At 42.6% G+C, this 22102-nt stretch overlaps 1 pseudogene; it reads right to left on the bottom strand.

The window, feature by feature from the left end:
• Positions 1-18563: 18563 nt before the first annotated feature.
• On the bottom strand, positions 18564-18680 carry LOC136650539 (5S ribosomal RNA; annotated as a pseudogene).
• Between the last annotated feature and the right edge of the window lie 3422 nt (positions 18681-22102).

Genomic DNA, 22102 nt, shown 5'->3' with positions numbered 1-22102 from the left:
AATGCTGTGAAGGCCCAAAAAACGCTGTTTGTGTCTGGGGGGGGGCTGTGGGCTGACATGTGGAATTCTGTGATTGAGATAGGAGTGAAGTCTTAACTTTGTGATGTTTTGCCCCCTAACAGTAAATGATACCACTCACTACAATTGCAATATTGAGCTAACCACCAGTCTTTGCTAACCATTCTTGGATTTAAAATTCAAAATGACTGCCACGTGAGTGTGTGCCTGTGGGGAAGCTAAAATAGGGTTTCTACTTGGAGAGATGAAGTGATTGAGTTCAGTGCCTGAGGGCACAAACCTCATTTTTGTGCCTGTTAATATGTAGAACTGACTGAAAGCCAGCTCGTGAACTGTTCCCTGTATTTTCTTCTTCTATAAAACCTAGCATTACACATTCTGGTCAGGAAACTTGTTTTCTTTTGTAGCAGAAACTGCAAAGCTGCCAATTGAAAACTACAGTATGTCACACAATCAAGGAAAGAAATGCTCACAGGAGAGAACAGTAGTAATATTTTTTGAAATTTTACTCTACAGTCCTTTGTGGTGCTACAGAAAATTGGCATGTTGTTTAAGCTTCTGACACTCCTGTCTGAAGACTATACCTGACCCAGTAGTTTAAAAAAGTGCTAAGAAGTACAGACCCAATCTTGCTGGTTGCTCAGCTCCATCCAAAGAAGAAATTTTAAAGACTCTTACTAGAAGAGTGATAATCTACAGCCTCCCATAATCCTTAGCCCCTCTTTCACCTCTCCATTTCCCATCTATAGTGCACCTCACTTGAGATACAGTGTGATAAAACCAAAGGTGCACAGAAATATGGTAACTGAGGTATAGTTTCACATATATGTGAATTGAACCAAATTTGCAAACATGGAAGTAGTAAATAATATCATTCAACTACAAGGAGAGTGGATAGGATAACCCATTATATAAGTGACATCATGTCAAAGAGAAATCTTCTTGTATCCGATCACCATACTCTTGCCCAACTGAGAACTTCATGTCCTGAGTGTGACCTGCCACCCAAAATAGGAAATGGCAAGTTGAGGAAACAGTCCCTTAATTGTCATGGCATGCCATGAGGTCCTCAGAGTGGGCTCAGCATGAAGATTACCATGTTCCAGTTCATCAAAGCTGGGCAAACTAATATGCATATTATACAAATCACTTGTAAACTGAGTGATGAACTGGAAGGAGTTAAACTTTACCACAGCATTTTCCTTCTACACTGTCCCTCCCAATGCTGTTTACCACCCTGGTATCTTCCCCTGCCCAAGGTAGCTTGAATGAAAGTGCCCTTTGTCTCTTCCAGGTTATTCTAACCAACAGTTCTCTGCAACAGAATTAAATGTGTTTTGGTCTAATTCAAGACCTCAGAGAACACAGTAAAAATAGGAGGGGGAAATCAAAGGGCAAAGCAATAGGAAAATATTAACCATACAATAAAGAAGCTTACTTCCTAAAGGTGTAAAGCATACGCCAACATCTTTAGAAACCAAGTGATGTTTGCATTTGCCCCCTTTAAATTCTACCTGAATTTCATGAACATGGGATAACATGCAATTAATCCCCAACTGGAGAGACCACTTAGGTATCCTACATTCTGTTGTTAACATCTTGAGTCAGTTCTAAGAGCCAATTGCTGTAGTGTTGAAGACGTTTGTAACCAAAACGCATGAAATGAGTCTTATAGTGAAAGTGTGTCCTTTTGAAGCCTCTGAGTCAGTTCATTGGTCCAGCTTTCTCAGTATTGTGTACACACCACTGGTTTGCCAGGAGAGGGCCTCTCCCTGTAAATGCCAGGAACTGAGCCTGGAAACCGTCTCAATGGAGATGCCATGGATTAAATCTGGACACTTCTACATGCAAAGCATGAGTGACAGGACTGGAAGAAAGAAGAGGAAGGATGATATTCATTGGTGATATTCAAGAAAGTGCCTCAGGCTCCACTTCCATTGTATGCCAGAAGGTTGGGCTTTAAATGACAGAAGTGAAATACCCATCCCAAAAGAGCAGCCCTAATTTTCATGTATGTTCGACAGTCATTTGTTTTAACTCACATTCAGCCATCAAATTTTGTGGTGGGCTATAAACTTGTTGAGTCATTAGCCTGCTTGCTTAATGGAGGAAAACTAAATTCCTGTTCCTGCATAATGACACTTATTCACTGTAGACATTTGCATCACTAGGAAACGATAAAACCTCATCCTTCATAATGAAGTTCTGAGCTGACAAAGAGGAAAATATAGTGTGGTGGGACAACTATGAATATAAAACAAGCTTAATAAAGAAATAGTGACAAATTATATTATGCAAAATACAATGCAATAAAAAAGCATTACTCAGTCATTGGAAATGTCATAAATAATCTAAATAGCTTTGGACTGTCAAAGCCATGAAAAATATATTCCTGAAAATTGAAGTATAGAATACATGCCACTTTAATTGCTATCCCATTTGACAAGCATGGAGACCTTGTCTTAAAAGATTTGCTAATTTTGGATTCCTCCAACATGAAGAAAGCATGGAAGGAGCACTTTTGGATATTTCAAAGCCTTCTTTTTTCCCTTCCACTAGATAAGCTATCTTAGTTTAATACTGTTTTTTCAGTGGATTAAAAATTGAACAGATACAATTTTATGTAATGACTAAAATATTAAATTGGCTGGTAGATCAAACCAAAAAGTGCCTGAATGCATTCACTCTGCAATGGACAATGGCAGGCAAATTTATATGCAAAGCCATATTTTCTCTCTGTCTTTCTCATCAGCCCCTCTCTTCCAGTCACAGCACAAGCTCTCTTAATCAGGAGAACCAATCAGACAAAAGCAGCATGGAAAATGAGCAATCCCTTTCCTCTTTGCTGGCTCCTCCCATGTTACATCAGTAGTAACTTCCTAACCAGAAGAAGCTGCTTTGGAAAGTTTCCACTAGTTGCTGAACTAGCTCAGCAGGTTGCAACACAACAACAGGGGTCCCCCAGTGCAGCTATAAGTGCCAAACAGACATGAAACAGGGCATCTATTAGAACCTCTTGATTTTTTGTTTCACTACAGAGCAGCTGCAGGGAAATATGAATATGATTAGAAAAGCAATACTGGGAGACCTTTTCAACTCTATTGTTGTCCTGATCTACTGACTCCTGGTTTTATCCAATCCCCGTTGAATTGGATGGCTGCAATTCCACCATCTGGCCATCTTCAGTAGTGGTGCTGAGTTGCAGCAGAAAGCAGTCTGATAGGTCCTTCCTTTGGCAAACTGGGATGGCCCAGGCTTCAAAGTAACCTAGGGTCATGCTGCAAGAATCTCTAGTGCTTATCTCTATAGAAGATTCTCAAACTCATGGCCCATTTTAATGACAATATCTTTGTTGGTCTGCTAGTGTTGGAAAGCCATGACTTTTATTCATACAGAAACTTCAGCTGCTGGGGAGAACTATAGCACAGCATCAACAAAGAAACAAACACAAAGGTATCAAATATTTTGCTCTGAAAAATGAGTTTTTTGAAATGTGAATATGTCACTTGGACAAGTGGTCCAATACACTTCAAACAGAAAATCATTCTCTCATGTAATTAACTACTATAGGTGGAGCTGCTTTAGGTGATCATTGACAAGCCTGCTGTTTATGTAGTCTTGTATCTGGAAAAGAAAACAATAAAGAAGCCACTTCTAGAGAAAGAACATCTGGTGAAATATTATTGTCATCAGGAAAGCAGTCTCCCAACATATTACCTTTATTTTCATTTTCACTGAAACAGATGACAACAGCTGTGATATAAATCTTCTATTAGGTTTTCTGCAGAAATCTGTTTTATGCTCCATAAATATATTTTATTAAATAGTGGAATGCAAAAAGGTAGATCCTACAAATCGCACTGCCCAGAAACAATTTGCACATTTAAAGATTTTTGTTTTTATTGAATACTCATTTTTCATCTTACAACACAATTACTAAATTTTCCTCTGGCTCAGATCGAGATGCAGAACTGATTTTCATCATTATGTCTTTGAAGTTCCCTGGAAAGTTGACTTCAGCATCTTTTCCTGAACAGATTTTATAGCAATTATCATCAGATATCTGAAGTTATTATTAGATGCAATTATTCATTTTGGGGGGAAAAGTTTATAACATTTCAATTAATTTTTTTCTGCTGCTCTTGGATGTCAAAAGTTCTCACTCTTTCTCAGCTTTCCAAAGATTAATATAAAAGGAAAAAGTCTGTCCCTTTAGAGCTGCTCAAAACATTTAATCTTTTCTTTTGCTGGTCCTAATTATGTGATTTTTGGCATTAAGCAGGTTAAAGCTCTGATACAGATTCACAGTAAAGTTATGTGAAATAAAAGGAGTTTATAATGATTTATAAGGCTGAAAATCATTATAAATTATAATGATTATAATCAGTCTGAAAATTCATATAGACTGATTAAGGAAGAATCTTGAGCCAAACAAATCCAATTAGTACAAAACCTCGTTCTTGCAAGTGCACAGGTTCCTGTATATACACAGAACTTCTTTGCCCCCAGTCCACAAGGATTTTGTTATTCGCATTAGTTGGCAACCTTCAGTCTCGAAAGACTATGGTATCGCGCTCTGAAAGGTGGTTCTGGAACAGCGTCTAGTGTGGCTGAAAAGGCCGATTCGGGAGTGACAATCCCTTCCACACTGGGAGCAAGTGCAGTCTGTCCCTGGCCTGTCTCCCTGGCTATGGGCCTTCCTTCTTTGCCTCTTAGCCTCAGACTGTTGGCCAAGTGTCTCTTCAAACTGGGAAAGGCCATGTTGCACAGCCTGCCTCCAAGCGGGCTGCTCAGAGGCCAGGGTTTCCCACCTGTTGAGGTCCACTCCTAAGGCCTTCAGATCCCTCTTGCAGATGTCCTTGTATCGCAGCTGTGGTCTACCTGTAGGGCGCTTTCCTTGCACGAGTTCTCCATAGAGGAGATCCTTTGGGATCCGGCCATCATCCATTCTCACGACATGACCGAGCCAACGCAGGCGTCTCTGTTTCAGTAGTGCATACATGCTAGGGATTCCAGCACGTTCCAGGACTGTGTTGTTTGGAACTTTGTCCTGCCAGGTGATGCTGAGAATACGTCGGAGGCAGCGCACGTGGAAAGCATTCAGTTTCCTCTCCTGTTGTGAGTGAAGAGTCCATGACTCGCTGCAGTACAGAAGTGTACTCAGGACGCAAGCTCTGTAAACCTGGATCTTGGTATGTTCCGTCAGCTTCTTGTTGGACCATACTCTCTTTGTGAGTCTGGAAAACGTGGTAGCTGCTTTACCGATGCGTTTGTTTAGCTCGGTATCGAGAGAAAGAGTGTCAGAGATCGTTGAGCCAAGGTACACAAAGTCATGGACAACCTCCAGTTCATGCGCAGAGATTGTAATGCAGGGAGGTGAGTCCACATCCTGAACCATGACCTGAACCTATTCGCATTAGCAGAACAATGATTAATAGGCACAAAGGATATGTGTATAGTAGTGATCTGACCTGCCATTGAAGTGAACTGAGATAACTGCCTGTACATCATCCATTCACTAATAGTCATGTATGGGCACATTGGGACAAATGTCCTGGATCAGTGGTTCCCAAACTGGTGGGTTGCGACTACCAGCCAGGGAAGCACTTGTACCTGCCCCTTTAAGGGGCTGGGAGGGGGGAAGGCAGCAACACGATCCCCAGGATCACGCTGCTGCGGGGGGGGGGGAGTTTACACTTACCTGAGGGAGTACTGGCATCTGAGGAGTGCAGTGAGCCTCTGCAGGGCTCCCCAAGCCTCTGTAATAGTGAAAAACAAGATTGAAAACCACTTCCGGATTTCAGTCGAAAACAGGAAGTGGTTTTCAGTCTTTTTAAGAAAATTGTTACAGAGGCTTGGGAAGCGCTGCTGACCTTCTAGCAGCAGCAACATGTTGCTGCCATAGCCCCTCCCCCTCTCACATTTACAGTAGGAGTTTGTAGAAGTTTGGGAAGCACTGCCCTGAATCCAAAGAGCTGCGTGACTAGTTCTGCTGGTCAAAGAGACCTCCAGACAGCTTTCCCACCCTACTATCCTATTACAGAGAGCTGCATCTCACGTCATATAGCAAGCTGATGGGGATTCCTAAGCAGTTTGTGATGTGACTTAGAGTCTACTATTCAAAGGAAATTGAAAGAATAATTCCACACCCAGACTCTTGGGTATGCCCAAAGTAGTTCTTTGGATCCCTGCCACAATGTGTTACTCCTCCAGCTGCTAAATATAAACTGGCTATTTTCAATAAATCTGACCCAATTCCTTCCAACCAGCTCTTGAAGCCACTTTGTGTTACATGTGGAAGCAACTACTAGGACAAAGCAAATGTTCTTAGATAGTTTTATTTCTTTGTTTTGGTTTCTTCTGCACATTATAATATTTCTCTGTGAGTCGTATACAGTGTGGAATTACATATAAAATGAAGAAAATACTGCTTTGTGAACTTTCCGTTGAAAAGCGATATATAGATACTGTTAATAATAATAATAATAATAATAATAATAATAATAATAATAATAATAATATGAAAGTTTGAATGTGGCAGACTACATATCTACCAGTGAAGTGTGACAACCCCCTCCCCCCAGATGAATTCTGGGCAGCAGTCTTTTCAGGATATCCCATTGAAGTGTAAAATGGATTAGAATTCAGCAGTATTAAAAAGAGGAGATCATTGGCTAAAAAGGTAGTGCAAACCCCAAGAGCCATCTGTGGCCATGTTTGAATAATAGTAGGATGTGGACTAGATAGACCAGCCATTTTAAACCACTATGCCGTGGCACATTGAGGTGCTGTGAATGGTTCCCAGGTGTGCCGCAAGAATTTGGGAGAGGGTCATTTATTAGTAGGGCCACTGGAGGATGTGAGCCCCCCCATTGGCAGCAGAATTGCCAAAAAACCAATGGTGTGCTTGACCATTTTAGTGCCTTGGCAGCGTGCCATGAGATGAAAAGGTTGAAAATAACTGACACAGACCTTTATTCAACTACTTCAATTAAGTGGATGGTATCTGAAATTCCCAATTATTACAAACCCTCCTTGTAGACCTGTACAAATGGTCATATATTTATAGTAAACTCATAAAGAAGTGAGATCATGTTTGCCATTGCCACCCTGTTCACTATGTGTTCACCTAAAGCTGTAAGAGTCTAAGGGCACAATCCTGACACCTCCCTTGGGCAGATGTAAGACTCTTGTGCCAGCCCGGGAGTGTAGCAAAAGTGCCATAAACCACAGATGTATGCAGGCCTTCCTGTGCCAGTGCAGGCCCCAGGAAGAAGGTGAGTTGCGTGGGCTGAGACGGGGTGGGGGGAGGGCACACGGCAGGCAGGACCATGGGCAGGTGGGCGGGAAGCAGGAAGCAGGGCCAGGATCTGGCAATTATGCTGGATCTTGACCCAGTTTCCGGGTGGCCCAGGGCAGTCCTGGGCTGCTTGGATTTTTGCCATCTTGTCAGGTAGCACCGATCCAAGTAGACCCATTGGGGCCACTGCAGCATGACACAGGGTAAGGGGAAAGGTTTCCCTTTGCCTCAGGCTGCACTGCTTTTGGCCCCAAACTTGTGCTGGATGCAGTGCAGACCTGCCTGTTCCCAGAGGAAGTTAGAATTGTGCCCTAAAACATGACTGAGCCCATTCCTAACTCCCCCAGCATGATGTAGGTGCACCAATGGGTTATATGATGCATTTTGCAGTGGAGGAGCAGTTACAGTGGCCTGCTCAAGGTAAAGGAAGATGTGTTGGGGTAAGCCGAGGCTTCCTCCATTGATCTCCTCAGATCTACAGCTATTTTTGCTGGCATAAGTCTGAGGCAAGTGAAAAGTTAACTTACCTTCAGTAAGATGGCTTGAATTCAGACTTTGACAGTATGCAGATGCACCCCACCATGAATTCAGTGAATGTTTGGTGAGGGGGAGGGAGATCATGTCCCTGATCATGTCCCCAATATCTGTATATTCCTGTGAATGTGGGCCCAACTGTAACCATTTCATACAAGCAGTCAGGTAACCTGACTGGCCCAGGACCCACTCTTATGGCAAAGTGTACGTCCTGTTCACAGTCATAGTGAATGCATAATCATTAGGAGCTAGCAGCAGGGACACCAGTATCGGGGATCATGACCAGCAGCACGATCCTTTGCTCCCCTTATGCATTCACTGAATGTGAGATAGGGTGCAGGACTTGGTTGTTGCGAAGTAGATACAGAAGCCCTATTCACCCCTTCTACCACTGCATCTTCAGTAAACATGTGAAAAGGAAGAATGGTTGCACCTGCTAGCTATACCCCAGCTGTTACTTATCCACCGGCTATGCTCCCTGATCTCCTTCCCTGCAGTGATGATCTGAAAGAGGAGATTATGCACAACAGTTCTATGTGTGTAGGCTCTCCACATGCTTGGGAATCTTGTGCAACAGAAGTTCCCAATTGCATGAAAAACACTAACGTGTATAGTTGATGGTACATAGTTGCAGGCTATTCATACTTCACCCAAACATGCAGGTAGTGGGGCCTGCAGGTGCCATTTCATTCCAATGAATGCATGGAGGAAATGGTCTGAATAGGGCTAGGGTTGCATATTAGCCTAATCATTCCAAACATTCACACAATGCAACCCAGCAGCTGCATATGTATAATATATGGAATAAGAGAGAAGTCTGATTCTTGCAGACTCCAGACTTGCATTTCCAGACAAATGACAATCAATCACCTGCTACAGCTTTGGGGAGGGGCATCTTTGCAAAGAACTGAACAAGAAATCTCTGATCTTCTAAAAGTTCCTCCAGTTTGTTTTTTTTTTGTTTGTTTTTTTTGCATTTTTATAAATTTTTATAGATGATCAACAGTCCAGAAGGCGGTCAGAAAAGTTTCCAATGCTAATTACTGAAATGCCATACAATGAATGCCTTTTGTGAATTGTATCAATGCTTAAAAGTTTCTGTTTCATTCCACTGAAGTGTATGTAGATAAAAGCAAATTGGTCAGGACAAAGGAACGCTGTGGTCTGTACACCTCCATCTTTTCTGTAAGCCACTGAAAGCTGAACAAAACCTTTCAGACTTCCTAAGGTAGGATGAAAAACCCATAGAAACCAGACAAACAAACACAACCCCTATGAGTATGATTACTTTGGTGGAATCTGATGAAACAGGAAGTAAGATTCAGGGCAGCCTGCTGTGGGAATTGGTAATGTGACTGGTATGCTTTGTAGCATACTAGCCATGTGTGAAAAAATAAAAATGTTTAAAACAATCTCTGATGTAGATTTCATGTGAAATGTCTTATTTTTTTTCTATGCATGTAAAAGTGTTATATATTGCAAGGATGAGGTTGTTACTCAGCGGAAGAGCATCTGCTTTACTTTCAGAAGGAACCAGGTTAACCTCTGGAATCTACAAAAAGGGCTGGAAAAGAAGATCTCTGCCTGAAGCTCTGGCAAGCTTGTGTTAAGTGTCTACAAGTGAAACTCTGTTTTGGTTTCTTATTCTCTAAACAGTAAGAGTACAGGAGAGTACAGGAGAGTAACAGTGTACAGTAAGAGTCAGGAGAGTAGGGCATCTCAGCATTGAAACTTTGCTCAGTAATTCAAATGCAGGCTTGCTGCCAAAACAATTATTTAATTGGAAGTGGCTGGGGGAGGGTGGAACCAGCTTGATTTTGAAGCAATAAAAAATCAAATCTGAAATAATGAGAGGATGGCCTAGAAAAGTGAAGTTTCATATCTTATATGTCACGACACAAGACAAAGGATACAGTGAACCCCTACTTTACTGTTCCAGAGATGCCATTGTATTATGAAAATATTCTAACGTGAACCCAATAATGCACTGTTATTTTATTATTCGTTCCAAGACCTTGGTCACTGAAGTTTCTGCCACTGACCGAAGCTACGTCCGTCTCTAGAAGGTGATTTACAAGGTACCTACTGCACTCATTATGGACCTTGATCTAGTTTACACAGTGTTGCAAAACATAGATTATAAGACTGTATATTTTTTTCTTCATACGCAAAGCCACAATATTTAAAATGCTGCTGTTGGCTATGTTACTGCCTTGCATTGCAAGAGAACGTTTACATTCACATCGCTGACTGGCTTATCTATCACCCATGATATCCAGTTGGTGGCAATTGTGAGTCCATCATAACAAGTGAAACTTAAAACAAGTTTCACTTTACAGTGGACTCTCTGAAGTAAAATGAGAGTCCACTGTAAAGTGATGTGATCTAAAGTGAACCCATTGTAAAGTGGAAGTCCATTGTATTTTTAGATTGTATTCGAATCAAACATTCAAGAAAAGGTTTACTCACTATGAAATATTTTCACTTTCCTTTGTATTTAGCCAGGTTACTGTATAAAAGCCATTGGTATCTACTGTTGCAGCCTCATGGGTGTTCATGGGTGACAGGCATATGGTCAGACAGGCAATGGGTCTACTTGGCCAGCCATTTTGCTTGCACAAGTCTTAGTGAACCCCAGAAGATGGATTGAGGCCGGGAAGGGGATAGGATGGCACCACTGCAGCTAATATTACCTACTTCCTGGCCTTTGTTGTTGGCAACCTTCAGTCTCGAAAGACTATGTTATCGTGCTCTGAATGGTGGTTCTGGAACAGCGTCTAGTGTGGCTGAAAAGGCCAATCCGGGAGTGACAATCCCTTCCACACCGGGAGCAAGTGCAGTCTGTCCCTGGTCTGTCTCCCTGGCTATGGGCCTTCCTTCTTTGCCTCTTTGCCTCAGACTGTTGGCCAAGCGTCTCTTCAAACTGGAAAAGGCCATGCTGCACAGCCTGCCTCCAAGCGGGCCGCTCAGAGGCCAGGGTTTCCCACTTGTTGAGGTCCACTCCTAAGGCCTTCAGATCCCTCTTGCAGATGTCCTTGTATCGCAGCTGTGGTCTACCTGTAGGGCGCTTTCCTTGCACGAGTTCTCCATAGAGGAGATCCTTTGGGATCTGGCCATCATCCATTCTCATGACATGACCGAGCCAATGCAGGTGCCTCTGTTTCAGCAGTGCATACATGATGCCGAGGATGCGTCGGAGGCAGCGCATGTGGAAAGCATTCAGTTTCCTCTCCTGTTGTGAGCGAAGAGTCCATGACTCGCTGCAGTACAGAAGTGTACTCAGGACGCAAGCTCTGTAGACCTGGATCTTGGTATGTTCCGTCAGCTTCTTGTTGGACCAGACTCTCTTTGTGAGTCTGGAAAACGTGGTAGCTGCTTTACCGATGCGCTTGTTTAGCTCGGTATTGAGAGAAAGAGTGTCGGAGATCGTTGAGCGAAGGTACACAAAGTCATGGACAACCTCCAGTTCCTGGCCTTAACATACACCCTTTCCCACACCAGTCTCCTCCCCTTTCCTTCTTCCCTACCCCATTCTGGGCTGGCTCCAAATTGCCTGGTATTTCTAAGAGTATGGCAATGGTCTGCAACAGTGGTGTCACTAGGCTTTGCGTCACCCGGTGCGGGAGGCCAGCGCGTCACCCCCATGATGGACCTCCTTCTGTGCAGTGGGCGGTGCCTGTAGCGTCGTGCGCGTGCGCAAGGCTCGCGCACACGCACAACGCTAGATCTAACTGCAGCCGAGTTCGGAGGGGCTCGCAGGCACCTCCAAACTTGGCTACAGGTGCCTCTAGCATCGTGCGCGTGCACGAACGTCGCGCATGAGCACTATGCTGGATCTAACTGCAGCCGAGTTTGGAAGGGCTCGAAGTGGCCTGGAATCTATGTCAATGTCAAATTTACAGTTGTAAGATTTCACCCTCTAAAAACAACGTTATGCCTTATTTTCACTCTTTCATAGATTATGGTGGATATCACCATTTTAAATTCATTTTTTACTTTTGACAACCCTGCTCTGCAAATAGTTGGGAATGAAATTTGCTTTGGTCTGAGCCACACTGTCTAATTTAATTTGGTCACTAAATTGATCCCAAGTTCCAAGGGTTGGAGGATGGACACACACAGAGACATATAGGGCTTTGAGACCACACGCACACTCACACAAATGTGTATGTGATAGCAACACTGATGGTGATATCAGCATTGGTGCAAATAGCTCATGCATGTATATATTGTATACTGTGTGAAACCTGTTTGTGTGCTAGATTTAGGGGATACCCATTCACATTCATTGACTTGCTTCTCCTTGAGAAGAGGTGCTATATGCTTCCTTTCTCCTTGGATCTGTCATAAGCTTTGATGTGATGAACTGAGTCGCAGTCCCTTTCTTTCTCATGCATATACAATTATATCTAAATGAATAAAGAGACACATATTAATACACTCCTCCACTTCTTTCCTATTGACATCAGCTTGACTGAGGCTTAAGCAGAACAATTTCCAGAAGACTGAGACTGGTAATGGAAGAGTTAAAACATGTCTACCTTCTTTTACAGCTTGCACATTCCACACGCAAAAGGGGAATGATGGTGAGGCAAGAGAAATGGGAACATTTCAGGTTGGATTGAAAAAGAGAAATGATGGGAATGAGTAAGACTAGTTTGGATATGTGTACATCTGACCTGTAGTTGCACCCCAGCGTAAAAGTTTTCTGTGCTGTTGCTCCAGCTCCTGTCTCCTTCCTGACATATAGCCCAATCCCGTTTGGATATTTACAATGTAAGAAATATCTATATTAAATGTTAATGGAAGGATTCAATATTTATACCCCAAGAATATGGCAAGGATCAAACCCAGGTGTGAAATATTTTCAATTGTTTTATTTAATACTCCTTATCTTTGCCTATCCATTTCTGCCATGCTTCAATATATAATTAGATTATAGACTTTTCACTTAGCAGGCATTCCAAGAGTTGAACATATGCAACCTGACTCTTTATTGGTAAGAAGTATTGTCTATTAGGTATAATATTCACAAAGTTCTAAGGTTTAAATTGAAATGCAGATCATCTTGAAAACTTTTTGAATTGCGCTCCTGTTTTAGAAAATCCTTATTCAAATGTACAGTAATCCATAATGTCAACTTTGTTTGTTGGGAAACTGTATGAACATGACATACTATAGGCTGCAATCCTAACCACACTTTCCTGAGAGTAAGCCCCATTGAACAAAATAGGACTTACTTCTGAATAGACCTGGTTAGGATTGTGCCCATAGTGTGACAGAACTTGACATATACCTTAACATGTCAGGCAGCCCAATCCTGAGCTCCCATGGCACACGGCTTTGGCGGCACTGAAAACAGCTGCTGCTGCATCCAGCACACCCACGGCAGCCGCGGGCAACACCTCGGGAGAAGGGGACTTTTGTTCCCTTCTCCCTGGTAAGGGAAGTAGCCCCACAATAGGGCTATTTGATTCTCCGCTGCCCAAAAGGTCAGTTGTGAGGGAAGTGCGTTCATGTAGGGCGCTGAGCCCTGCATGAATGCTCTGGATCTGGTGGCGTGGAGCACCACCAGACCTACCTACCTCCCCCCGCATGCCTCCTCCCGCCTCCCTCGCTTACCTTATCGCAGCTCGGTGGTCTGTGCAACCGCTGAGCAGTGGAGGCCAGGCGCCCGCCTGGCACTAGCCCAGCACTGGCCATACAGCACAGGCGCTGGCCCAGTGTTAGGCCTCGCAAATGTGCCTTACGGCACGTTTGCAACAGTAAGCCAGCGCGTCGAGCCCAGGATTGGGCTCATACCTAGCTCTTTGCTGAAACGTAATATTTCTGCCCGTAAATCAGAATACAAGATCAACAGGGCATGTGGCACAGGACTACAAACAAACAAAAACAAAAACACCACTTTTTTTGCCAAGGATATTTGAACAAATTTAGGATATTTTTGGGGTTCTGAATCCAAAAATTGCATCAGTTGTGTCCGATTGGCTCTAGTTTTGGGAGTATGGCAGAGCCACCTTATATGCTGAATCCAGCAGCTTCCTTGTAATGAAGCTGACGCCATGGCTACTTCGCGAGGAAATTGCTTGACTCAGCAAATAAAGTGGCTATACCATGCTCCCCCAAACTAGAGCCAATTGGACAAAAGCGATGCCATTTTTGGATTCAGCACACCAAGTATATCCAAGAATAGGTCTAATTTTTACAGCAACAAAATGTGTGTAGGCCTGTGTAATCAGAATTTTTTCAGGTTGATTTAATTATGAGAAATGAGTGTTCTTCACATATCTGTGTGATAAATACAAGACAGAAAAACATGACTCAGACATCAATCAATTAAAGTTGGTTGTTTTGAGGACAGCATGGTCATAACGCTGATTCTCTGTAAACTGTAGTGCAAATCAGGAGTCAGCCCCTTGCAAATATACTTTCCACCACCTCTTTATCTGAGCAATTGCCCCCATTTTTCTCTTCCCAGCAATAATGGTTTGACATTATACATGTTCCATGGTGAACAACCTGATCCAATGACACTCTCTCCGCCAAATGATGCAGCCTTGCCAAAAGGCTGCATGGTGCCTTCCACAGGGGAGTTTCAGGTCCTTCAGGCTTCATTGAGGTAAAATAACATTTATTACCTTCCCCTGGGGCAAGCCTCTGCTGCCCTGGTGAGTCTTCTCAGACTTGTGCCAGCTACTTTGTTGTGTACCGGGTACTAGGAATCAGGCTGGGAAGAGGGATAGGATATTGGCAGTGCTGCCACCGCCAATATTGTCCCCTTCCTGGCCTCAATACAACTCCATCCCTATCCCAGTCTCTTCCATGTTCTGCTTCCTCCCATTCCCTTTCAGTCCACCCCCTAATCTGACTTACTGGCACACTGGATTGGAAAAGGAAGAGGGAGACAGACAGAAAGAGGGAATGTGAAGGGTACAGCAGCCTGCTCTTGATATACCCACAAATGTTCAATCTCGAAGTTGAGAGATAGTCTCTTTGTGATGAGGTGCCTTCGTGTTTCTCTAAACCAGCCAGCTTTTGGAAAAATGGAGGAAAAGTGTATATTTATTTTTAGCAGTGTTCAATGTGTTTTCAGTAATAATATTTGTAGTGATGTTTACAAAGAATACAGTTTAGGAGAGGTGATAGCTTGGGCTGAAGAAGGGATAATGAAATACATTATTAGGTGATGGAAAATGCTTTTGGGATTGGTGTTTTTGGGCTAGAGATGTGATTGGTTCTTAGAAGCAAAGGAGGGAAAGAGGTCCATCAGGCGAGACAGTTCATGACTGTTGGGAAAGAAGAATTAGAGTGTGGGCTGTGAGGAAAGACCTGTGAGGAACTGACCAGAGACAGCTGCCAGAAGAACAGGGAGTAAGGAGATGCATTGGCTGAAATAGAATTTTAAATTCATACTTTTATTTTTAAAATATCCCATATTTGGTTCCTGTTCAAATAAAAGTACAGCATTTCCCTAGTAGTGTGATTCAGAGTTCAATTTCCATGAAGCAGTGAAAAATAAAAATATCCCAGTATACTTGAGATAAAGGAAAAGAAAAAAGAAGCCAAACACCCAAGCAGTCACTCCTAGAATTGGTGAATATTCACAGTACTGGAGGTCCCAAGAGACATATCTAATGTCAAGCTGCGCCTGGAGTCAGGCCAGATTAAAATAGAGGCTAAGATCTGGCTAGCTATTCTTTTATACTGGCTTAAACTCAGGTATTTACCAGCTGGCCTTGCTCCCCTAGTCCTGTATGATACCCATAGGTCCAGTTGGATACACTCAGTAGAACAGAAATTAGCTGTTCTAGGCTTTTCTGTAATAATTTTATTAGATATGGGTTATGAAAGGGCGAAGGCAGCCATTAAACAACGTATCTTGGATACAGAAAGGCAGAATGACATTTCTAATGTCTCTGAATTCTATGTTAGGGAAGATCGTAAGTATATTGTTGATGTCCCACATTACCTTGCCCAGCTGGAGAACTATAAGTATAGAAGAGCCTTTACATTGGCTCGCCTTAGAGGACTCCCCTCAGCAGTGTCAGAGGGACGATATAAAAGGATACCTTGGACTCAACGACTATGCCCCTGTGGATCAGAAGATGTTGAAACTATCGAACATGTACTTTTTCATTGTTCCTTTTATAGGGACATTCGTGCTAGTCTTATTATACCATTGCTGACCCATTTTATGGGATGTACACAACAACAATATATGAATTTGTTGCTGACTGGTGCAAATCCAGGTATTACTTTTAATGTTATGAAATTTTTTGCTTCAGCGATGCACATTAGGACATTGATATTGAAAGTGGACTGAATTTAGTAGAGTTGCTGCCTACAATGGATAGTTGCCTCTGAGAATGGGGGTTGGGTTTGGGTTTATTGAAGATTGAGATTTTTTAGCTCAATGTTTTAATTGAATTTTTACGTATTTTATGTACTGGTCACTGACCATAATAAATGAATGATGATGATGATGAATATTCATCAGCTGACAGTAGTGTAGCTACCAGGGGCAAAACAGTAAGTACTGCAGGGGCTGCAAAGAACCATTCCCACTTACCATCAAAGCCATTCTGGGCAGCTACAGCAATATGCAGGCACTCACCAAACCAAACGGCATCTCCTGTGCATTGCCGTCATTGCCAGAACAGCTCTGATGGCAAGTGGGAGGGGCTACTTCCACAGCATGTGGCAGTGCCTGTAGTACTTACCATTTTGCCCCCTCCCCCAGCTATGCCTCTGAACAATAATCAATTATCCAACATCTTTTGAGTTTCGGTGTTAATCATTTTGCATTGATTATGTAGTGGGAATGTAACATTTGGAAGCTGTGTTTGTGCAGAGACTTCAGGTTCTTTCAGGGCTACACAGCAGCAAGTAATAAGGAAAATATATCCTACTGCTATGGAGCAGGTAAGTTCTTCTGTAACTCACAGTGAATGCTTAGAAATCACCTAAGGAGATTTTGGTTATTAATTTTTGTGAAACTCCAGGCTTAAGTGAGAGAGAAATATTATATGCACCATCTTTAAACATGTCAAAAAGAAATCCCAGTATTGTGGAAAATTGTGCGTAGTGCCATTCATAGAGCATGAAAAATTCTACCTGTATTTGGTGATTCTGTTGTTTAAGCACAATGCCTACTACCCTGCCTTCTTTGACAATAACAGAAAACTAAAGGAAAGACCTTGGGAAGGGAGGCAGACTGGCTGTAAGTTCCTGTTGTGTGATTATTGTCAGAAAACTCAAAGGTGGAGAGAACAGAGGATTTTCAAAAGCCCCTGCCTGTGGCTGTGCCCACTGCTTTACAGAATAAATACACCCTTCAGGAGAGCTTTGATACTAATGATTTAGGAATAAGATTAACTAATTAGGAAAGCACAGTTCAAAGATATCCAAGTGAAACAACCAGTAGGGGAAAACAAGGGAACACCAAATCAAGGCAGTTTATTTAGTCATTTATGTTTAATGTGCTTCACTCAGTTGTTTGTGTACTACAGGGCAGTCTGAGTCTTTTATTACTGTCATACTCTAGTGTGAGAAATAATAATAATAATAATAATAATAATAATAATAATAATAATAATAATAATAATACAGGTATTTCTATACTGCCTTTCTTGGTCCTCAGATTTCTCCTTAGACTTTATTCAAGGCGGTTTACATAGGCAGGCAAATTAAATCCCAGTAGGGATTTTTACAATTTGAAAGAAAGTTTCTATCTTTCAAGAAACCACAACAGTCCAGATGTTTCACTCTGATCTGGTTTCATATTCTGGCCTCCATCCTCCCACGCTCAGAGCAGATGGAATAGCTCGGCTCAGCTTGTTAGCTGCTTCAAGGTCGCACGGTGCTGGTGGCCTCGAACTGGCGACCTTCGGATGTTATCTTCAGGCAAATGGAGGCTCAACCCTCTAGACCAGACCTCCTGCCAGAAAGCAATAGTCTGGTCATTCTGGGGCGACACCTTCAATCATAGTATCCTTCTTGTGCAGTGGTTCCCAACATTTAGGACCCTGTGGACCATTCAGGCAAAAATTGGAATCATCATGAACCACATGCAACCCCTCCCCATCCCCGCCCTTGTACACAAAAAAATACAATTAAATTTGTAATAATTTGAGATTTATTATAATTTATTAAATTTAAAATTTATAGAGGAGATTTGTGGGTTGTTGCTTTCATTGCAGGCTGTAGCTGTAGGTGGTCTGTTCTCTGCCCTCTCTGGTGGTTGTGGAGTGGTGAGCATGGGGCTCACTTGGCAAGACGCTGGAAGTGATCAAAGGCAATTTTTTTCTGAAACCTTGCGGACCACCTGTGATCCACAGGTTGGGAATCAGTGTTCTAGTGGTTCTGTTCCTTCCTGGTCAACAGGTCCCAGACAGTGATGCTGGGTGACACCTGTTTGGCACCCTGGCCATTGACTTGTGGGATTTTGCAAGGGGCTATCTTGTCCACCATGCTATTTAAAACCCACATGAAACTGCAGGCCAAGGTCATCCAGGGATTTTGAGTTGGATGCCACTAATATGCCAAGGACACCAGCTTTATCACTCCTTCCATCAAATACTGAGATATGTAAATGGGAAGAACTTGGCTCTAAGAGGGTAACAAATTTACCATTCATTCATTCATTCATTCATTCATTCATGATGAAATAATGGTTGGTTGGCAACCTTCAGTCTCGAAAGACTATGGTACAAGCCTACAGCACCCAGTATTCCCAGGTGGTCTCCCATCCAAGTACTAACCAGGCCTGACCCTGCTTAGCTTCCGAGATCAGACGAGATCGGGCATGTGCAGGGTAATGAAAATCAACTGAAATCAAGGCTGGGAAACCAACCCTGTCCCTTCCAGGTGATTGGTCCACGTGCATTGTGTTTATAGTTATGGGTGTACTCAGATCTTGAATCTAAGTATTGATTTCAGAATCAATGTTTAACATTACAGTCAAAAGAACAGGTTTTGTGACACTGGACTAAAGATCTGTGGTTTCACATGCGCAAAAGAAAAGAATGGTGCAGTTTGTTGATAACGTTTAGGTTGGCTAAGAGCCATGGAAACTGTTTATTGTATATCAGATTGGCTGAGGAATAACTGTCAGCCATAAAACCAGACATATTAATGAAAATCACTGGCTGAACCTGATGGTACTGTGCTGTATGGTTTCTTTCTTTGTGGAAAATGTGCATGCTTTGGCAGGTATTGAAATTAGGTTCTTAGCAGCCTGAAAAAATATACTCAATTGTTTCAGACAGACATAGAAATACTCAACTCACTGTGCTGGAATGAGTCAACTTGGACATGTTTCATGTGGCCAAAGCAGATATACACAAGCTATGTATGCGCTTGCTTTTTGTAAGGTAAAGGACAATCACATCTCTTCTTTTTCCTACACTTGAACATTATAATAGAGGTTTGACTTTTAAAAAGAGTCTAGGCAATTTTCAGATGTGCTATATTTAAGTTCTGTCCTTGAAATTCCCTTTTTTTAAACACATAGTGAGAATCAAGACTCTCTTTGGCATAGAGGAGACTGCTGCGTGTAGTCAGTAGAGTTTCTCTTATCGCACCTGATGATCTGTATTGAGCACTACATAAAAACATTTTCACTAAATGATTAATACAGTGGACACAACTTTTCTTAGCTTTTATGGTCAGAGATAATGTTATCATCGACTTTCATTCTCTGCAGATCATTGCCAAAGGACTATGGAAAAGGTGTTTTAAAAAGATAGTACAGGTTGTTCCTCAACATCCATGGGCTTGTGATCTGTGGACTTGACTCACCATGAATTGCAAGCCCACAATGGAGGACCTCAGAGTCACTTTTCTGCATAACTGCCCCACTGGGGTGGGGGGGGGGGAGATAGGATTGGGCCCTTAGTCTCATGTCACAGTTCAGTTACAATTGGCTTCATTAACCAACATGTCACCTGAGCATATACAGTCACATGGTGCTTCCAGGATGGCTTGGAATAGATGGACCCTAATCAGCCTGAAATACAGGCTGAGATACAATGCAGAGGCATTGCTTTCAGCCTTGGAAGGCTCTGAGAGCTAGGGGGAGGGGCAGCTTACACTGAGAGTTTTGGAGCCATGTGGCACTTACAGCTCTGCCCCCCCTCTAGCTCTGCTATGGCACTGCACATTTACTGCACTGCACAAGCTTGGAGTGGACTTACATATCAATAAGCTTCCTAGATGCAATAGGGCCATGATACTTTTTCTTAAGGTTTGCTGTTAGGATTATTGTACATTAATACCTGTGCACCCTTCAGAAGCAGTAAGGAAATGCTAGGTGTTACTGGCAACCATTCAGGTAAACAAAGTAGATATTTCAAATTGATTAAAATCATGTATTTAAAGCACTTGGGTCCAGCCTTTCAGCTGACAAGGCTCCAGGAGCAACTTACATAAAAACAATATACATTCTTGCAGGCACTGACTCTGAATTGATTACCATGTGATACAAACTGCAAAATAGTCAAAGAAACAAGCTGCCTCCTGTAAATATGAAAATGTGACAACTGTGCATAGTTAGGACAGAATGTGTTGTGTCACTTTACGGTAAGAATTAACATTTCAGTGGTATGCTTATCTCTGCAGCCGAATCAATACTGGTGATAGTGGTGTTGGAAAACTGTGTTATTTATTTTACTTAGAAGTAAACCCATTGTGTTCAGTAAGAATCAGAGCCCAATCCTATGCATGTCTACTCAGAAGTAAGTCCCATTAGGCTCAATGGGGCTTACTCCCAGGAAAGTGTGGATAGGATTGGGTTGTCAGGCTGTAATCCTATTTTACTCACAGGAAACCAACATCTCTATTGATCCATTCACAGTGCAATCCTAATCTTTACCAGTACAAGCAGGCCAAATGGCCTGGACTGTATCCTATGCAGGTTAGGATCAGGTTGGAGGTCACCTCAGGGTAAGGGGATATTTTTTCTCCTTACCCAAGTAACACTGCAGCCTACCCTATGAGGCTGCTTGGATGTTGCCAACTATTTAGCTGGTGCAAATTCAAGAAGCCTGGTGTAATGCTGTGCTGGCTGGGAGGGGGGTTAGGATACAGCAGAGGCCTGCACACCCAGAGTACTGTGGAGGGACAACATATCGCCCCAGTCACGCCCCACATGCCACTGCCCCCGACACCCCCCTGCGGCCTGTCACCTAGGGCCCACCCACCCCCTTCATCTGCCACTGAAGGGAACATTCCCATACATTGAGGAGGCCTCCATTATTGCTCCTCTGCTGCAGGATGCAGTGCATGCCCTCTTGGCATGGCTGCATCAATACTGGAATGTTAGATAGGATAAGATTGGGCCCCAAGTCTATATGTACACTGTATTGCACTTGTGGCAGCAGATCATCTGACACCAGAAGGTTTTGCTGGAGAGAATATGAAGCAACCTTCACTCTTAAGTAGGCAGTGGGGGCAATGAGGCATTAGGACAGGATGCTTAGGTTTGCATCTTGATTGGAAGGTTTTTTTGTGGGCAACTTATGTATATGTTGCTCCAGAAATCCATAGTGGCTATTAACCAGCAACCTGTTAATCAGTAGCTACCTACAGGTTGATTGTACAGTAGTTTCATTTCCCCCCCAGAATATTGCTAAGGGACTAAAAACACGTTCACAGCTTTAATTCTCGTATTTTCTTTCTCAGTTTTGTAAGTGCATGCTGTATAATTGCCCCTGTGGTTCTTTCAGCAAACTTCACCAGTCCTTTGTGTGTTCCAGAAGAACTTGGTTAATATTTTTCAAACACTTTGATTCATTTCCTGAGTTTCTTTGTGAGCCCTTGCCAGAATGATCATTATGGAAGTACATAGGAGGATGATTTCTGGGATGCAGGAAAAACACTTGCCTTTGGTCTTTAGATTCCCTGGTAGTGCCAGTATAAGCTATCTCCAGTGCCGATGTTACAACTCCCTATACAGGCATTATTTGTTGTTGAAGGCCAGTAAAAAGCCTATTTTTTTTTTGTTTCTATCTTTGAAATCATCTAGAAAATGTTCATCTTTAAAATCAAGCCTCCAGACTTCTTTGGACGATTGAAAGTCAAATGCTCTCATTAGCCATTTTATTGATGTGCAGGCATTGGGAGATAGGATTTGAAGAGGTGTGCTATTCCCAGACCTTTGGTTTGATAGAGGTTGAATGGTATTGGCCCTTGCTTTTATGGAAATAAAATAGCCCCTGGGTTGGATCTTTGCAGCCAGTTAAAAAAATGTAT

The sequence above is a fragment of the Tiliqua scincoides genome, chromosome 4, assembly GCF_035046505.1.
Source record: "Tiliqua scincoides isolate rTilSci1 chromosome 4, rTilSci1.hap2, whole genome shotgun sequence".
NCBI lineage: Eukaryota > Metazoa > Chordata > Lepidosauria > Squamata > Scincidae > Tiliqua > Tiliqua scincoides.
Note: the sequence above shows the minus strand (reverse complement) of the source record. Positions and strands in the feature narration are given on the sequence as shown.